The 19,844-nt window shown below is 52.2% G+C and overlaps 1 pseudogene across 1 annotated transcript; it reads left to right on the forward strand.

Annotated features, from left to right (window-relative positions):
• The first annotated feature begins 13,387 nt into the window (after positions 1-13,387).
• LOC308278533 (ferritin light chain-like) lies at positions 13,388-13,908 on the forward strand (annotated as a pseudogene). The gene has a single exon. The product of its transcript is annotated as a ferritin light chain-like (transcript).
• The last annotated feature ends 5,936 nt before the right edge of the window (positions 13,909-19,844 follow it).

A 19,844-nucleotide genomic window follows, 5' to 3' on the forward strand; every position in this document is an offset into this window, starting at 1 on the left:
CATGGAACTCCAGTTGGAATGCCAATCATCAAGAATCCAAACAATAAGCTGGGTGCGGTGGCATACCCTGTAATCTTAGGACCTAGGAGGCAGACACAGGAGGATCATCGCAGGTTTGAGGCCAGCCTCAGCAACATAGCATGACCCTGTTTTGAAAAGAAAATAAAAGAAAGAAAGAATACAAGCTGGGCATGGTGGTTCAATCCTCGTAATGGTCGTACTTGGGAGGCTGAAACAGGAGGATCATAGGTTTGCGGCCAGCCTCCACAACTTGGTATGGCCCTCTGCAACTTAGTGAGACCTTGTTTCAAAATAAAGAATAAAAAACTAGGGCCGGGGTGTAGGTTGGACTAGAGTGCCTCCGGTTCAATCTCCAGCACCAAAAAATAAAACAAAACAAACAGAAATACAAAACAGCTGGGGCTGTAGCTCAGAGGTAGACTGCCCCCGGCTTCAATCACCAGGAAGAGAGGAAGGGAGGGACGGAGGAGAAAGAAAAGAAACAGTACAAACACTAAATGCCGTGTGGCGGTGGGGAAGTAGGAAGGCTGCTGGCCCTCGTGCACTGCGGTAACCTAGTACCAGCACTGTGGAGCCCGGAGTGGTGTTCAAAAGACGAGGCATGGAACCAGCCTCGGAGCAGCTCCAGCACTCCCGGCTGTCTTGCCAAAGAGAGAAGGCAGAACACAAGGACGCCCGCGTCCCCTGGTGAAGAAGCCCTTGCAGCACCCTCCCACAAGCTCTGTGGGCTTCTTGGTATGGAGGCAGAGACGGCAGCATTGTATCTGCAGCCGAAATGCTTTCTGTAGGGCCGGAAACAAAGCAAGATGGCTCCAGGTGCTCCCTGCGACCCTGCCGGTCTCCCACGGTGGGCCCCCATCGGGCTCCTTCGCCCTCCCGCTCCTGCCCTGGTCTTTCTTCCAGCCAAGGCTCCTGTCCAAGGCATTCCCCGAATCGTAAAGTAGTCCCTGGGCCCAGAGTCGGGTGGCGCTACCCCGAAAGCTGCCAGCGCCAGCACGGGGAGGACAGCCGGCCAGGCCTGGGCGCCACTGGGCAGCCGCGCCGCTCTGGAAGGGAGAGCTACTGCAGAGCTGCTGCGCTTCCAAAGGCCCGCACCCAGCCCTGCCCGCGCCCAGCGGGGTTAGTGTGTGGGCCGCAGCTCCACATGCCTGAGGGCGGGGCAGTGTGTCCCCAGTTCTCTCTTTACAGATCAGCTGGCTGACACGCGAGGACTGCAGGTTCGAGGCTAGCCTCAGCAACTTAGCGAGACCCTGTTTCAAAGCAAAAAAGAAAGGGCTGGAGGTGTAGCTCAGAGGTAGAAGACCCCCAGCAAAACACACACACACACACACACACACACACACACACACACACACACACTGTTTACTGCCCACCTGGGTCTTTTCAATAGATACTATTGAAAATTTCTATAATGACAATAATCAAGTGTGTGACCACAGTTAAACAAAAATGTATTGTGTACTTTAAAATTGCCAAAACAAGGCTGGGCATAGTGGCGCACGCTTGCAATCCCCACGCTTGGGAGGCAGAGACAGGAGGATCACGCAAGTTCGAAGCCAGCCGCGCTGGCTTAAGAGACCCTGTTTCCAAATAAAAATATAAAATAGGTCTGGGAGTGTAGCCCGGAGGTAGAAGGGTTCCATCCCTAGTACCACCAAAAAAAATTGCTAAAACAATAGATTTTGAACATTCTTACCACAAAAATTGTACCAGTATTGGGAATGGCCTAGGAAGATTTGAGAAAGCTATGATTATTAATATATTTCAAAAATTGGGTGGGGGCAAATCTGTGCAAGGACTTGGTTTCTGCCTAAAATCAGGCAACTATTCCAATGTAAATTAACCTAGCTAAAGGTGATTAACAAGTCCTTAGGAGAGGAGAACGAGGCCTGCCTCTATCTAGATAGAGACATCTACATGATAAGCCAGCTAAGATGGTAGGAGGGGTCGACCTTCATGAAAGGAGACACCTCACCACACCTTGCTGGGGGAGGTACCTAACAGGGACGTTCACTATGTCAGAGTCACCCAAACAAGATGGAGGTCATGGGTATAAAAAGTCTGGTCCACGTGTAATTCCTTTGGTGTATTCATTTGGAGTCAGCCCCCCATGGCATGGGGCTGTATTTCTGTCTCCTGTGTTTCTATCTTTTCCTCTTTTTCTGTTTTTTTTTTGTTTCTTTGGGGAGTTTTTGGGAAATTATTCCCAGGGGTCTAACAAAGATCCCTGGGGACAGTTTCCCAAACCGTAAAAAAATGGTTAAGTTGGTGAGGTGATATGTTCATTGGCTGGACCGACTCTGTACAAAATATACACAGATCCAAACATCACATTGTACCCCATAAATATACGTAATTACTATTTGTCAGTTAAAAATAAATGCTAATTTAGCCGGACTTGGTGGCACAATTGGAATCCCAGTACTTGGGAGGCTGAGACGGAGGATCACAGTTCGCGGCCAGCCTCAGCTACTTGGTGAGGCCCTTTGCAACTCAGAGAGACCCTGTTTCAAAATAAAGAACAAGAAATAGGCCGGGCGTGGTGGCGCACGCTTGTCATCCCCGCGCTTGGGAGGCAGAGACAGGAGGATCACGCAGGTTCGAAGCCAGCCGCGCGCGCTGGCTTAGGAGACCCTGTTTCCAAATAAAAATGTAAAAATAGGTCTGGGAGTGTAGCCCGGAGGTAGAAGGGCTTCCGGGAACCCCAGTACCACAAAAAAAAAAAAAAATAGGGCTAGGGGTGTAGCTTGGAGGTAGAATGCCCTGGGTTCCATCCCCAGTACCGCAAAAGAAAAAAAAAAATGCTAACTTAAACACGGCTTCCTTATAAGATCACAAATTAAAGAAAAATACAACTCTAAAATAGTAATAATAATTCTTAGTCCTTTAAACACTTTTTTATTTGTTTGCTTTTGTTATTTATTTATTTATTTATTTTTGGGAGGGGTATACTATCATTGAACCCATAGGTGGCATTCTATCTCTGAGCAACATCTCCAGTCCAGTTTTATTTTCTTTCTATTTAGAAACAGTCTCACTAAGTGGCTGAGAGGCTTACTAACTTGCCAAGGCTGGCCTTGAACCTTCGATCCTGTCTTAGGCTCCCAGCACTGAGATTGCAGGTGCCCACCACCACGCCCTGCCCTTTCGGCACTTTGCACTTTAGTTCAAGAGGCCTCTGGGTGAGAGGAAGCCAGCCGCACAGAACTCGCAGGCCCGAGGGAGGAGAGGGCTCTCTGTGCCTTGCTCTGGCCTGGAGCCGCTCATGCTCTAGGTCTCCAGAGGATGGGGATGAGAGCTTTCCCACGGCGACGCGGCCAGCCGTCCACCTGTCCATCCATTTGACCTTTGCAGCTTGTAAGGAACCTGCTGTGCGCTGGGCAATTGGTGGGGATATAACCTCGCCAATCTGGCCGCGGCCTCTCCCAGCTTCCTCAGGATGCTGAGACCTTTCACAAGTGACAAGAGCCCAGTCGGCTGTGGGCACTCGTGGGAGAGGAAGCGGATTCGTGGAAGGGAGGCACAGAAGACTTACATTTTTCTCAGATCATTCAAGGTCCATTTCATTTTCCCCACTTCAGATTTCTTTTGGTACTAGGGATTGAACCCAGGAGCTGTGTACCTCCAAACTGCACCCCAACCCCCCTTTTGTGGTACTGGGGATTGAACCCAGAGGCATATTACCTCTGAGCTATATCCCTAGCCTGCCGGGAACCCAGATCTTCCTGTCTCCGCTTACCAACACTGAATTGCAGAGGGTCTGGCTGAGTTACTGAGGCTGGCCTCAAACCTCTAGTCCTCCTGTCTCAGCCTCCCAAGCATTGCGATCACAGACACCCACCATTATCCCAGGATGCTAAGATTCTTTTATTCACAGAAGATCTAAGAGGGGGTGTGGACAGGACACAGGGGTCACTGGTGGACTGCCTTGGGTCCAAGCCTGGACCTTGAGTACCATGACAATTCTACAGCAGAGAGTTTCAACCTCTAACCCAGAAACCGAATCCTGGACTGGCCACGGAGGGGCCCTGCCAGCGGCTGGCTCTGAAGTTGGTTTGGCTCTGGGCTCCTGTGGAAGTTGGGGCCCAGGCTCCTGGCTCCCAGCTCAGCTCCACGGCTTGTATTGATCTCCAGGGCTCTTTTGTCTCCTCCTCCCCTGTGGAAGCCGGTCCTCCTCTCCTCCTCTCCCCCTCTCCTCCTCTCCCCCTCTCCTCCTCTCCCCCTCTCCCGCGGCTCCCGGGCTCCTCCGCTTCGTTCTCCTCCTCAGCCCGCGCTCGGGCAGCTCTGCGAGACTGTCCTTGCCGTCTCCGGCCTTTGCTCAGTCAAGGGTGTCTTGGCCTGAGGTCGGAGCGATGCTGCTAGCGCTGGTGATGATTGCATAGCAACACAGAGCTGCCCGGGTGAGCCGGCGGGAGGAGGAGGGGGAGGAGGGGGAGGGGGAGGAGGAGGAGGGAGGAGGGAGAGTGCACACCGCTGCTATCGGCATCCCTGTCTCGGAGACTTCTTTGCTGATTCACAGAACCAGTCCGACCCCGGCCTCCCATCTCCAGTCTGCTTCTCAGACCTGCCAGAATCAGAATCCAAGGTAGGCCACAGAGAAATGGTCCCCAGCCTCGCCCTTGTTCAGTGGGCTGAGGGAAGGGACCGAAGCAGAGAGAGAGAGAGAGAGAGAGAGAGAGAGAGAGAGAGAGAGAGAGAGAGAGAGGGAGAGGGGGAGAGGACGCGCGCAGCGCGTGCCTGCAGGTGCCTTGGGGGGAAAACTTGCATTAAAAATGTTAATAATGAAGTAGCCACAGCTTCGATTCCTAAAGCAGAAAAGAAAAGGAAAGAAGGGAGGATGCCCAGGGACAGAAACCGCAGCCCATCTGAGCAACTGTGATCAAAGGGTCCGGCTGCTCCCGAGAGCAGCGATTCTTCTTCCTCGCTCCTTGCGGCTCTCAGTGACAGGCTTTCTGTCCACGGGTAGGGTTCCGGGGTTCCTGGGGAGAGGAGGGGAGGTGGGAGCTCCCGCCGGCTGGGAGGGAGGGGAGAGGAGGCGCAGGAGCTGGATTTTCGGAGCAAAGGCGATGCCGGCGAGCAGACAGGACACAGGAGTTCTCTCCGAAGTGAGGCCGGCTGGGACCTGGAGGCCGGCCGGGAGGGCTCAGCCCCTGCAGGCGCTCCCCGGCGGGGCTCCCTGGCGGGCGGTCTTCCCTGCTCGCCGCCCCGCGGCGTCCTCTGCCTCCGCGGGCAGCTCCGCCGGAGAGCACAGCTCGCGTGGCCTGGCAGGGGGCTTCTCCCCTGGGGTCCCGCCCCGCGGACTTCCCCTCCCTGGCTAGCTAAGCGGTAGAGGCAGGCCTCAGGGGTGCTGGGACCCAGCAGGCTGCGGGCTGCGCTGGGCGAGGACGGCGGGCAGCTTCCACTCAGCATGACGCTTGCCATCTGGAACACACTTTTTCTCTTATGTTTTCTTTTTGATTGTTCCGAAGAACAAAGACTTTAAAAGGCTGTATGTCTACTTCGCTTTAGCCCGACTTTTCCAAAGGAACCCTTGTTTCTAGACCAAAGGCCCTTAAGTAACCTTTCAAAAATGCCAGCAGCACAGGCCTACCATCCTAGTGCTTGGGAGGCTGAGACAGGAGGACCACAGATTCAAGGCTAGCCTCCGAAATTTAGCGATGCCCTCTACAATTTAGCGAGATCCTGTTTCAAAATTTCAAACTAGCCAGGCACGGTGCTGCGCAGCTGCAATTCCAATACTCGAGAAAAGATGAGACGGAATCGGGGTGAGGGCCGGCTTCAGCACCTCACTGCTGCCCTCCACGACATAGTGAGACCCTGTGTGCAAAAATAGCAATGAGGTGAGCGGTGTGCGTGTGTGCCTGCCGTCGTGTACCTGTTAGGACGCATGACTGCAACGCACCAAGAGAAAGTCAAAGCGACGGCCGGGCGCGGTGGGCGCTGGAGTCCCCGCGCTGGGGAGGCTGAGACAGCAGGATCACGCAGGTTCGAAGCCGGCCTCCGCCACTTAGTGACACCCTGTTTCCAAATAAAATAGAAAATAGGTCTGGGGGTGTAGCCCGGAGCTAGAAGGCCCCGGGGTTCCATTGCCCGTACCACAAAAGAATAAATAAATAAAATACAAAATAAAACAAAACTGAGGGTAGAGCTCGGAGGTAGAGTACTCTTGGGTTCAATCCCCAGCGCCAAAATAAAAAAAATAAAAAATAAAAAGGGCTGGGGATGTAGTTTGGAGATAGAGCACCACTGGGTTCCATCCCCGCCATCACACACACACACACACACACACGCACACACAGCCCTTTGGGAGCCACAGACCTCAGGAGGTAATTCCTTCTCAAGTTTGGGTGGGGAGATGTTTCTCGAAACTCTGGGAACTCCCCTGGAAAAGGCGGTGCTGGGCGCTGAAGTACACGTCCAGTTTCTGCGCAGACACCTTGCGCCATTTGCCCTGGGAGGACAGGCCTGTGCCGGGTTCTGTTTCCTGCCGTGCGAAGGGGCAGAGGGCGCGGGGAGGCGCTCCTCTTCCGTGCCTTGCCTTCGTGCCTTCGGCCCGCTCAGCCTGCCGCGACCTCCCTTCAGCGAAGCAGCAAACTTAGCCAAGACCCAACAGGCTGGACGCGAGGACGGGTGGGGTGCAGGCGCTTTTGATGTCAGAACTGCCATTCTGTCGCCTAGGATGGACGCAGGCTAATGAAGCCTGAGATGATGATAGCCTTAGAAACTTACCGGGGTGTCGAGCTGCGGTGCACACCGGTACTCCCAGCACTTGGGAGGCTGAGACCTGAGGATTGCAGGTTCAGGGCCAGCCGCTGCAATTTAGCAACACCCTGTTTCAAAATAAAAAATAAGCCGGGCGTGGTGGCTCACACCTGTAATCCCAGCACTTGGGAGGCTGAGACAGGAAGATTGCGAGTACGAGGCCAGCCTCCGCTACTTAGTGAGACCCTCTACAACTTACTAAGACCCTGTTTCAAAAATAAAGAATAAGGCCGGGCGTGGTGGCGCACGCTTGTCATCCCCGCGCTTGGGAGGCAGAGACAGGAGGATCGCGCAGGTTCGAAGCCAGCCGCGCGCGCTGGCTTAGGAGACCCTGTTTCCAAATAAAAATGTAAAAATAGGTCTGGGAGTGTAGCCCGGAGATAGAAGGGCTTCCAGGAACCCCAGTACCACCAAAAAAAAAAAAAAAAAAAAGAATAAGGCCGGGCGTGGTGGCGCACGATTGTAATCCCCGGTCTCGGAGGCGGAGACAGGAGGATCGCGCAGGTTCGAGGCCACTTGTGCTGGCTTAGGAGACCCTGTTTCCAAAAAAAAAGTATAAAATAGGTCTGGGAGTGTAGCTCGGAGGTAGAAGGGCTTCCAGGAACCCCAGTATCACCAAAAAAAAAAAAAAAAAGAATAAAAATAGGGCTGGGGTTGTAGCTCAGAGGTAGAATATCTCTAAATTCAATCCCCAGTACTTCAATAAATAAATAAATAGGTTTGGGAGTGTAGTTCGGAGGTAGAATACCCCTGGGTTTAATCCCCAGTATCACACACACACACACACACACACACACACACACATGCACGCACACGCACACCACATCAGGGTCACATTTATCAGGAACACTTGCTCAGAAGAACCCCAAACCCCAAACCTGGAAGAAATAGTCACATGGAAAAAAATTTGTAAAATAGTCTAGCCCACACTGCATTTTATTTATATTTATATTTAATTTAAATTAATTTTATTATTTTATTTTATTTTTGCAGTAGTGGGGATTGAACTTAGGGCTATTCTACCTCTGAGCTACACCCCCAACCTTCCTTTTTTTGAAACAGGGTCTCACTAAGTAGCTGAGACTGGCTTCAAACCTGCGCGATCCTCCCGTCTCCGCCTCCCAAGCGCGGGGATTACAGGCGGGATTACAGGCGTGCGGCCCGGCAGCCACATTGCATTTTAAACGTGGAAAAGTCTAGAGATGAAAAGCATGTTTTCTCCTTCCTGTACCTGGTGGGTTTCTGACACTGTCTTCTGATCCCAGCTCCAGCCCCTGCTTCTCCAGAGCATTTCCTCCTGGAGCATGAAGTCGACTTAGGGAATAAGCCTTTACCTTGGAGTCCAGCATTTGTATTTAATACATTTATTTTTTTTGTTATGTCCCAAATTATCAACTTTCAGTGTGGGAGGTTCCATTTTTAAGTTAATTTATTTCATTTTATTTTTATACTCTGCTGGTGCGTTGTCATTCACACAGGTCCAGAGGGGTAGAAACAGAAACGCACGGAACATTTGGCCTTTCCCGATGGAGCCCACCTGCTCCCTTTTCCCTTTCTCCCTGGACATGTTGTTGAGATTGTTGTTGAGTGTGTGTGCGTGTGTGTGCGCGTGTGCGTGTGTCTGAGTGTGCGCGCACATGTGAGTGTGAGTGTGTATGAGTGTGTGCACGTGCGCATGTGTGAGTGTGAGAGTGTGCGCGTGTGAGTGTGTGTGTACCCTTCTGGCTGTCCTCCCACCTGGATTATAAACTCTGTGTGTCCCTTCATGGAGCAGTGCAGTTTTAAACATTCTCTATTGCAATATTTTGTACATTCAAGTGAGTTTAAGTATAAAACAGTGAAAAGCAGTTGGAGAAACAGGAGAGTTGTCGCCGTCTTTCTAGCCTTACATAAAGATCTGCTCTCCAAAATAACCACTCTTCTGGATGTAGTATTTATTACTTTCACGCATCTGTTTATGTTTTACTGTATAGATATCTTTAAGCAAACTCCATTGCCGCTTTATTGAAGTTCCCATCCATGGTGTATAGTTCAAGCACTGTTTCTTTCTGTTCGCTGTCGTCTCTGTGAAATGCGTGTGTTGGAACACCGGCACCGGTTCGCTCGTTTTTTCTGACGTGTTTGTGATCAGACCACAATGGATTTATCCACGCCGCCGCTCATGGGCCTTGAGGCTCTTTCCGGTGTGGGCTGTGGCAGTTCGGGCTACTATGATCACTCTTGCATGGATATTCTCAGGTAACTATTTAGATCAGGGCATTATCTTGGCTGAATTGTCCCCTCACAGAGGCTAAAAATGATTACTTTGGGGAGATATTGTCAAGTCACTCCCCAAAATGGCTTACTAATGTACTCTCCACCAGCAGCGTAGAAAGCAACGATTGGCTCTTAGAATAAACTTCTGGCCCGTGGAGATGCATCTCTGATTTCCTTAGTTGAAAATCCATCTTATTTCTCCAAAGTGCTTGACAGCAAACCTCTGGGGAACGCATTTCCTTGTTCCCACCTGTAAATGAAGGGGCTGGCCTCGATGCCTGGCTGGGCCCTTCCAGCTGGCCAGTCGGGCTTTCTCTGTCTCTTCCTTCAGGGCGCTGGCTCTGATGCAGAGCCTTGGCTGCTGGCTACACCGCAGAAGATATTTTTAGGAGCACCTGACAGGGTTTGCTGCCAACCAATGAAATGCGCGTCTCGTCTTCACTGCCGTGCCGCCAGGGCAGTCACAGCGGCACTTCGGACTGGAGAGGGGGATCGGGAGCCCACGGGAAGGCTGGTTCTTTTTCAAAGTGCTGCATAGGGCTCCCTTATGTGGGCGCATTACAGCTTATTCATTCTTTCCTCCCATAGCAGTGGGCACATACTTCTGTTGGTTGTAACTTTTGGCCATTTCAAGCCTTCCTTCAAACGTCTAATGTCATGCCTGCGTCGCTCAGGCAAGAAACTGTGGGCGTCCCAAGCCAAGGACCTGAACACAGAACCAACTGCGCTTCAACTCAGTAACCGAGTCGGGAGTACTCAGGGAATGCCTGTTCTCTACCTAGCACGGTGTTTCAAAATATGGAACATAAATAAGCGGGACGTGATGGCACACGCCTGCAATCCAAATATGGAGGAGGCTGAGGCAGGAAAATCGCAGGTTTGAGGCCAGCCTCAGCGACTTAGTGAGATCATGCCCCCAAATAAAAACTGAAAAGGGTTGAGGGCATGGCTCCGAGGTAGAATGCCCCGGGTTCGCTCCCCAGTACCAATATTTATATTCATTGAATATAAGTATGAACCTTGTCTTCTTTGAGCCAACAATCATATTTTCATCCTGCAATCCTGGGTATTTCCCACATGTTTTTAAAGCTTTGACTCTGTTCAAGAGAAAAGACAATGTCTTCTCTTCCTCTTGGATCGTGCTGACAGGGCCCGTCCGTGTCTTCCGGAACCAAGGATATTTGTAGTGTTTAGTGTTTCTAAAAGCTACAGCTCGGTGTGTAGCAGGGTTCCACAGGGAGAGCACAGAAGGGTTCTTCCACCCGATCGCATCTCCACGGTGCTCCTGCAGCCGACTCTCCTCCCTTTGGCTGAAGCATCTCTTCGATAAATATATCCAACCCTCCAACGGGAAGGGAACACTTCCTCCTCTGAGAGCATGGCTTCCAGTCCCACACAGGGTATGATTCACCTTCTCCTTTACATTACACTTTTTTGGTTTATATGCCTTATTTCCTACCTAAGACCAGTTGAGGACCAGATCTGATTCATGTCCAGTTCCTCGTGGCCTCTGCTCATTAAAGAAGGATGGGGGGCACCAGTGTGCGGAGGCGGCAGCTCGAGGCACGGGGCACTGAACAGCGAGGCTGCGGGACGGAGAGCGCTGGCCCGGGCGCTGGGAGGTCTGGAGCCGCCTGCAGCTCGGCATCTTCATCCCTCAGCGGGCACTGGAGTCGTGAGCTTAGCGGGTTGCGCTAAAGATCAAGAAAGCCAGTCTACGAGGCTGCCCGGCGGACTTGGTGAGCGGAGGGAGGAAGAGTGCTGTGAAATGTCCTTTCAGCGGTGCCTCGTGAGGGTCAGCGCAACACAAGCGTCGTGCGCACGGCACTCGGCGCCTCCCCTCCCCGAGCGCGCCAGTGAGATCTGTGCTGGCACCTGCGTCTGTGGGCACGGCGCGGTGCCACCTGTTCCATCCTCCCGCCCCCTTTCTCCCCAAGCCGTCTACTGCTGCACTGCTCTGCACGTAGCGCAAGCCCTTCTCTAATTGTCATCCATCCCAATGGGATGCAAGATGGCGGGGACACACACCTCACTTCTCAAGGCCCGTGACCCCCCCTTCTCTCTGGCTTCTGCGTGTGAGAGAAAAACCCTTGACTTTTTGAGACCGGCTGATCTTAGCACAGTGTTCTGTAGTCCCATCCATTTTTCCTGCAAATGATGTAATTTTGTTCTTTATGGCTGAGTAAAATCCCTGAGTGTGTCACACTTTCCTTTATTCGTTCTTCTGTGGATGGATACCTTGCTTAGTTCCAAAATGTGGCTACTGTACTGTATAAATCGAGGGGATGATAGTGCGCGCGCGCGCATGTGTGTGTGTGTGTGTGTGTGTGTGTGTGTGTGTGTGTGTGGTTCTAGGGGTGGAACCCAGGGGCATTCTACCTCCGAGCTACACCCCAAGTCCTATTTTATTATTTTATTTTGAAACAGGGTCTCGCTAAATTGCTAAGGGTCTCACTAAACTGCTGAGGCTGGCTGCGAACCTATAATCCTCTTGTCTCCACCTCCCAAGTACGGGGATTATGGGACGCGCTCTACCATGCCTGGCCAATAACAGTGTTTTGACCTTGGCAACCCTGAAGTCTTACCACGTGACACGTTAGTAGGTAAGGTTCTCAAAAGGCAAAGTGCCTTGAAGTCACAGTAAGCAGAAGGCACTTAATTCCCTTCTGCCTGGCTTGAGACAGAAGATGCAAATTCGGATCGCTGGGTTTAATTGGATTTTAGTTGGGTGCCTTGTAATTTTACGGGTGTTAGAAAACTACCGACTCTCTAACCGCCCTCCCCACTGGTCCCTGCCCATGCGTCCTTGGAGCTGGAGATTTTGCATGCACTTAGCGCGGTAATTCTACTACCGCATTCTTTATGACTCATCCTCTCCCCTTCCCTCCCCCTCGGCCGCTCCCTGGAGTCTTTGCTCCTCTGTCTGGTGCTCCCCACATTGACAAATGTCTCTGTAGCATCCACGTAGAGGAGACACCATGCGCCTCCTCGCCCCTAAGGGCTGGATACACTTAGCACGATGGTCTCGAGTTCCGTCCGTTTGCTGCAAACGGCGCGTCTTGTTCTTCTTTTTGGATGAGCTAAATTTATTGTGCGTGGACCCCGAGGTTGTGTGTTCGCTCGTCCGTTGATGGACACCTGGGCTGGATCCTAGTTTGGCCGTCGTAAGCGGCGCTGCTGTGAACATGGACACGCACATGGATACGCACACAGCATCCTAATCTGGTTCCACCCCTGGGAAGATGCGCAGGAGCGCTAGCGCAGGGTCCTGTGGCAGCTGTGCTGGTTTGCAGTCTCACCGACAATGGAATAGGGCTCCAGTGGCCCCACATACTCGCCAGCATGTATTATTATTTGTGTTCTGTGTGTGTGTGTGTGTGTGTGTGTGTGTGTGTGTGTGGTGCTGGGGAGGGAACCCAGGGGCACTCTACCTCCGAGCTACACCCCCAGCCCTATATTTTATTCTTTATTTTGAAGCAGGGTCTCACTGAGTTGCAGAGGGCCTCACTAGGTAGCTGAGGCTGTCCGCGAACCGCCATCCTCCTGTCTCAGCCTCCCGAATGCTGGGGTTACAAGGGCGCGCCGCCACGCCCGGCTCTTATTTGTGTTCTTAATGCCGTCCTAACTGGAGTACTAACTGGAGCAAGATGGATTCTCAGCGTCGTGTTTCTTTGCATTTCCCTGATCGCTAGTGATGATGAACATTTTTCATATATTGTAGGCCGTTTGCATTTCAGTTGCCCATTTGTAGTCGGGTTTGTTTTTAGTGTTAAGCTTTTTAAGCTGTTTGTGTAGTCTCGATATTAGATCTTTGTCTGTCCAGGGTTTATCTTACTTTATCTTGTGAAGCATTAACTTGGCAACAGGTCAGTAGAGAAAGAAGGAAGTTAATCTATAGAGGAGTGAGCAGGGAACGGGAAAAGGAAAGAAAGCTCACAGAAGAAGAAACAGAGCCTGGCATGGTGGCGCACACCTGGCATGGTGGCGCACACCTGGCATGGTGGCGCACACCTGGCATGGTGGCGCACACCTGGCATGGTGGCGCACACCTGGCATGGTGGCGCACACCTGCAATCCCAGTACTTGGGAGGCCGAGACAGGAAGAGTTCCGATTCAAGGCAACCCCTATTTCAAACAAAAATAAGTAAAGAAGAGCAGCCGCATAGAGGTCCCGAGGATCTGTCTCGTGCTTCAACGGAGCAGACCCAGAGACCCCTCTCTGCCAGCTTCCAGCTGCCTTCCAGTCTTCCCTCCATCCGAAATCTCCAGGACCACTGTCTCGGCGTCGCCTGCATCCCGGACCCGCCAACTCCGTTCTTCGTGGTTAGCTCTTTCCCCTGCACCAACCATGACCTCCCAGATTCGTCAGAATTATTCTACCGAGGTGGAGGCCGCCGTCAACCGCCTGGTCAGTTTGCATCTGCGGGCCTCCTACACCTACCTCTCTCTGGGCTACTATTTCGATCGCGACAATGTGGCCCTGGAAGGCGTGGGCCACTTCTTCCGCGAGTCTCCTGAAGATGCAAAACCAGCGTGGCGGACGCGTCCTTTTCCAGGACGTGCGGAAGCCTTCTCAAGATGAGTGGAGTGAGACCCTGGACGCCACGGAAGCTGCCATGGCCCTGGAGAAGAACCTGAACCAAGCCCTTTTGGACCTTCACGCCTTGGGTTCTGCCCGCACAGACCCCATCTCTGTGATTTCCTGGAGAACCACTTCCTGGATGAGGAGGTGAAACGCCTCAAGAAGATGGGTGACCATCTGACCGACCTCCGCCGGCTGGCCAGCCCCCAGGCCGGGCTGGGCGAGTACCTCTCCGAAAGGCTCACTCTCAAGCATGACTGGGGAGCCTGGAGCCCAGTGGCCTTTGAAGGGGCTCCTTTGCACCTCCTGATGTCAGCTCTGGTCTGAGCCTCCCCCAGCCACCTCTAGGCAGCTCTTTAACCACCCTAGAGCCCCTCATAAGCCTGGGACCAAATGAAAAAATAAAGCTTTTTTAAGCAAAAAATAAATAAATAAATAAAAAATAAGTAAAGAAAACTGTGGGTGTGGCTCAGAGGTGGACTGCTCCTGGGTTCATACACACACATACACACACACACACACACACACACACACACACACACACAGAGGCACACAGGAAGAACTACAAATAGCCACCAAAATACGGGGAGGGGGCATTTAAACCTCTTTAGTAATTAAGGAAATGCAAAGTCATCCTCAAGATGCCACTTCCACTCACATAAAAGTTGGCAAATACAACAATACCTATTGTTGGCAAGCGTGCTGAGAAATTGGCACTCTCCTGCATTGTTGGTAGTAGTAAGAAGTGGTAGAACTTTTTATGGAGTAATTTAGAAATATGTGTCACTAGCCTGAAATTAGTTCTATAACCTTTAATTCAGGAATTCCCCTTCTAGGAAATTATACTAAGAGTCGCAAATATGCGTAAAGCTGTTCATTGCAGTTTGACTTACAGAGCAGGTGAACTGTAGGCATATGTCTACTTGTTTAAATAACTTATGGGCTGAGCGTGCTGTTACATGATTTCAATTCCAGTACTTGGGAGGCAGAGACCAGAGGATTGCAGGTTGGAGACCAGCCTCAGCAACTTGGCAAGACCCTGTTTCAGGGGAATACTATACAATAATGATTATAACTAATATTTGCTAAGCCGTGCACTATTACCAGATACTGTGCTAAGCTATTTAAATACATTGCTAATTTCAAGCATTATAATTTTGTGAAGCTGGGTGTGGTGGCACACATTTGTAATCCCAGTATTTGGGAGGCTGAGACTGGAGGATCGCGGGTCTGTGGCGAGCCTTAGCAATTTAGTGAGACCCTCCGCAACTTCGGGAAACCCTGTTTTGAAATAAGAAATAACAGGGCTGGGGGTGGGGCTCAGAGGTAGTAAATCCCTGGGTTCCATCCCCAGTGCCATGCACAAATAAATGCGCGAGTAGTAGTTCTGGTCCGTGGGGTCTGAGCACAGGGGAGCCAGCTTTTCAGCCACGCTTTGCTTTGGGGGAAGCGTTTGTGGGGAAAGGAACTACGGAGCTGTGTGACCCCGAAGGCTCTTCACTACAGCAGCGGCCCTGAGCCCTGAGCCTGCAGCCACCCCGTCCGCGCCATAGACGGCTGCGGGACGGAGGAGGCTCTTCACGGAGGAGCCCACAGATCTTTAGATGTATGTGCCGTTCTCGCCCTGGAAATTCTAAAAGTGCAGCTCCTATCGTGGGCGTGAGTGGGTGAAGTGCGATTCTTTATCTTCAGAAGAGGCCTAACACCTAAAATGTTGGAACCACTGGAATAATCTCGAAATGGCGGCTGCTTGGTCAGCAGCGCGAGGAGGGCAAGCTGCCCGGCACCTGTCCTTCGGGTCAGGGACTGTAGGTCTGAGCCCGGATGACAAGAGAGGGCCTTGGCCACGTGAGAGCGTCTTTGCCAGTGCCCTCCCCACACGTGTGGGCATTCACGGCACAGTCGGCTGTCTGCACATCTAAGTCGTGTGCTCCTGGCTCTCCTGGTCCCGGCCCACCTCCCGGCATCGAGAGGTTACAGCCCGCCGGGCGTGCACGCCTGGAACCCCAGCGTTTGGGAGGCTGAGACAGGAGGATCACCGTTCGCGGCCAGCCTTAGCTGCTACTTAGTGAAGCCCTGCGGACCTCAGTGAGACCCTGTTTCAGAATAAAGAATAGAAAGAAGGACAGTCTCGGAGGTAGAGTGCCCCTGGCTTCCATCCCCAGTTCCACGCACAAAAGAAGAGGTTACGAGATGTCTCTACCTCACCCTCGGTGCACCAAGTCTGCGTCTGCCTCCCGCTGTTGGCCACAGCCAGCCAGCTCTCGGATTAGCAACTCTCCCTCCCTCACCTTTCTCTTCCCATTCATCACAAGCCCGCAGGTCAGCTCTCTGACGGATCTGACTGATCACCTCCCGGCAGCCCCTGCCAATTACACCTGCCTCTCCGACAACAGGGCTCAGCCTGCCTGCCTGCCTGCCCGCCTTCCTTCCTTCTTTATCTCCTGGGGATTCATCTGAGGGGCATTCTACCTCGAAGCTACATCCCAGCCCTATTTTATTTTCTCTTTGAAACAGGGTCTCATTAGGTCGATGAGTCTCACTACTTGCTGAGGTTGGCCTTGAACTTGCAATCCTCCTGTCTGGGATTACAGACGTGCGCCACCGTGCCTGGTAATAAAGCTTTTTCTAACATGTAAATTTAAGTCAAGGTGTGGTGGTGTGCTTCGGTAATTCCAGAATTCGGGCGGTTAACACAGGAGTTTCACAGGTTTGGGGGCAGTCTCAGTAATTTAATAAGGCCCTGTTTCAAAATTTAAAGGGCCGGGGATGTCGCTTGGAGGTAGAATGCCCGAGTTCAATCCCCAGTACCCCAAAAAACAGATACAGAAGATTTTAAGCAGGGCAGTGGCAGTTCTAGGTTTTCTTTCTTTCCTCCTTTTTTCTTTTGCACTGGGTATTGAACCCAGGGCCATTCTACCTCTGAGTTGCATCCTTAGCCCTAGTATGTACGTATGTATGTATGTATGTATGTATGTATGTATTGCAGCAGCACTGGGGATGGAACTCAGGGGCATTCTACCTCCAAGTTAAAGCCCCTGCCCAATTTTTATTATTTTGGAACAGGGTCTCACTAAGTGCAGAGGGCCTCACTAAGTAACTGAGGCTGTCCGTGAACCACGATCCTCCTGACTCAGCCTTCCAAGCGTGCGCCACTATGCCCAGCTTATTTTTTTAATTTTGAAACGGTCTCACTAAGTCACTTTGCTGCTGGCTTTGATCCTGAGCTCCCCCTGTCTCCGCCTCCCAAGCACTGAGATTACAGGTGTGTCCCAGCACAGCCAGCCACCTTCCTGTTGTCTCTAACACAAAGGGTAGAATTTTCTAGCCTTGCCATTCAAGGTATTGCCCAATCTGACCACAGCCTCCTTTTCTAGCCTTCTCTCCTGCTCTGTCCCACAAGGCACCTTCCATTTTTCCCAGCTCACCTCCAGAGCATTCCTCTAGGAAGACCTTGCTTGACCTAACCAGATCGAGAAAGGTGTTCCCTCCTCTGCCTCTTCATCCATACTGTTAATACCTGTATCCTTAACGGAGCGGTGCCTGACGCTCTGTACTGCCCCTGTGCGCCTTCTCTACGCGAGCTCAGGGGCAGGTGCCTTCCTCCACTCCATGCTCTCTGAATTTGCTGTGCCCTTCTGTGACATCAGCTTTGCACAGGTGGCCCAGTCGTCGTCTCCCCTTCCCTGCACAGGCAGGGAAGAGACTCATCTCAGCCGGCGTGGTGGCGCACACTTGTAATCCCAGTACTTGGGAGGCTGAGACCGGAGGATCGCCGCTTGCGACCAGCCTCAGCTACTACTTAGTGAGGCCCTCCGCAACTCAGTGAGACCCTGCTTCAAAATAAAGAATAAAAACAGGGCTGGGGTGTCGCTCGGACGTAGAATGGCCCTGGGTTCCATCCGCACTACCGCAAAAACAAGAAAAGAAAAAAAGAGACCCATCTCAGACGCAGCATGTCCGAATCGGTGGACGTGTCGAGTCGGGCTGGCTCCTCACCCTGTGCTCCTCAAGTATTTGCCCTTAAGCACTCTGTTCCGATTGGCTCACCTCAATGCCTCCCCACCCCTCCCACACAGCTGTTCATCTCTGTATCTTCAGCACAGAGCATATTAGGTAAGCAGTCAGGACTTCCTTGAACCCAGAGAGCTCAACAGTAAGAAAACACAACGCGACCCAAAGGTAGGCAACCGAACTGCGGAGACTTCTCAAAAGAAACACAAATGGCCAACAAGTCAAAACGCTCAACTACTAGAAATCGGGGAGATGCAAGTGAAAACTACACGGAGATTCCATCTCCTGCCAGGCAGAAGGGAAGGCATCAAAAACAAGCCAATAAGCAATGACCATCAATAAACAATAACAAAGGCTGGCGAGGCTGTGGGGAAATTAGAAGTCTTTTACACTGTTAGTGGGACGGAAAATTAGTGCAACCACTGTGGAGATGAGAATGAGGCTCCTCGGAGGCCGGGGATGGAACTCAAGTCAGAATGCACAGTGGTAGCCACGGCCACAGGTGTGTAGCAGAATTCACAAAGAGCCCAGATCCGGCAGCAGCCCAGGCGCCTGCCACAGGTGAGCGCGTCAGCACGACGGGGCGGGCCCACGGCAAGCGCTCGGCCAGGACAAAATGGCGTTCTGTGGAAGCAAGTGGGCAGGTCCCGAGATCAGCCCGCCTCACAGAGTGCGCCGCCATGTTTCCTCTTGCGCGTGGAAGCCAGGCAAGTGAACTGCATCGACGCGCGAGAACGCGAGCAGAGACCTGTGAGGAAACCGGAACGCAAAGGGACGTCCAGCAACGGAGGCAAGAGCGCAGGAGCATGGCGGACGGGGCTGGGGAGGCAGTGTGGAGGGGAAGAGGACGACTGGGGAAGCGAACCCTTCAAATGATGCCCCTTGCACCTCTGAAGGTTGCGGCAAAGCTCGCTAAATGTAGAGAGGGAGGGAGGGGCTGGAGGGCAATCATCAGGACACTGCACTCTGAATCCACTCTGATGCGAATGTCAGCCCAGGACTTGGTACGCTGAGACTGGAGGATCGCAGGTTCGAGGCCAGCCTCAGCAACCTATGAGGCCCTCCGCAGCTCAGTGAGGCCCTGCTTCAAAATAAAGAAGAAAATCAGGATGGGGACATAGCTCTGAGATAGAATGCGCCGGGGTTCCCTCCCCAGTACCCACCCAGACACAGTCACTGAATCTCACTATGACGTACAATTACAATGTGTTGATAAACAGGTATAAAATACTTTCTTGGCGTATGTTTTCTCTACTATGCTCAGGCTAGGGAGCATCGGGGACTCCAGGTAACGGAGGGGAAACCCAGCAAAGCCAGAAAGGCAGCGGAGGGGAGGAAGAAGGCTGGGTTCATTCATGGAAAAGTCACGCTTGAGTACGTGACCCTTGTGACCCTGCATCGCGACCCCGGACGCCCAGTGCCGGGAGGAGGGAAAAGGCGAGGGGCGCCGAGCACGGCGTGAGTCAAGTGATCCGCATGGTGATGTGAGGCCGCGGGCCCCAATGAACGAAAGAAATGCTTCCTCCATCAATTAAAGCCTCTATTTAATGGCAGCCGGGAGACGCTGTGAGATTTGGACCTTTGTTTCCAGAAGTAACCACGGTACCTGTGGGTGCGTGCTGGACCTGTGTGTTCATGTGGTCCTGGGGGTGCAACCTGGGGCCATTTCACCTTCGACATACACATCTGGCCCTATTTATTTTTAACTGGGGGTAAACCGAGGGCCACTCTACCTCTGAGCTACACCCCTGGCCTTTTTTTTTTTTTTTTCTTTTGAAATAGGGCCTCGCTAAGTTGCTGAGACTGACCTCAAACCTGAGATCCTCCTATTTCGGCCTCCCAAGTACTGAGATTACAGGTTCGCACTAGCATGCCTGGCTCCTATTTTATTTTGAATCTGGGTCTCCCTAAGTTGCTAAGAGCCTTGCTAAATTGTTGAGGCTGGCCTTGAGTCTGTGATCCTGCTGTCTCAGCCTCCCAAGTATTGGGATGTCGGGTGTACCATCACCCCTGGCTTACGGGCCTTTTCTTGGTTTTGGACCTAAATCTCCTGTTAGCCGGCCGTGGCGGGCACGCTTGTAATCCCGGCACTCAGGAGGCTGAGACGGAAGGATCGCAGTTCGCGGCCAGCCTCAGCTGCTTAGTGAGGCCCTCTGCAACTTACTGAGACCCTGTTTCAAAATAAAGAATAAAAAATAGGACTGGGGGT

This window comes from Muscardinus avellanarius, assembly GCF_963383645.1.
Source record: "Muscardinus avellanarius genome assembly, chromosome: X".
In the NCBI taxonomy this organism is placed as follows: Eukaryota; Metazoa; Chordata; class Mammalia; order Rodentia; family Gliridae; genus Muscardinus; species Muscardinus avellanarius.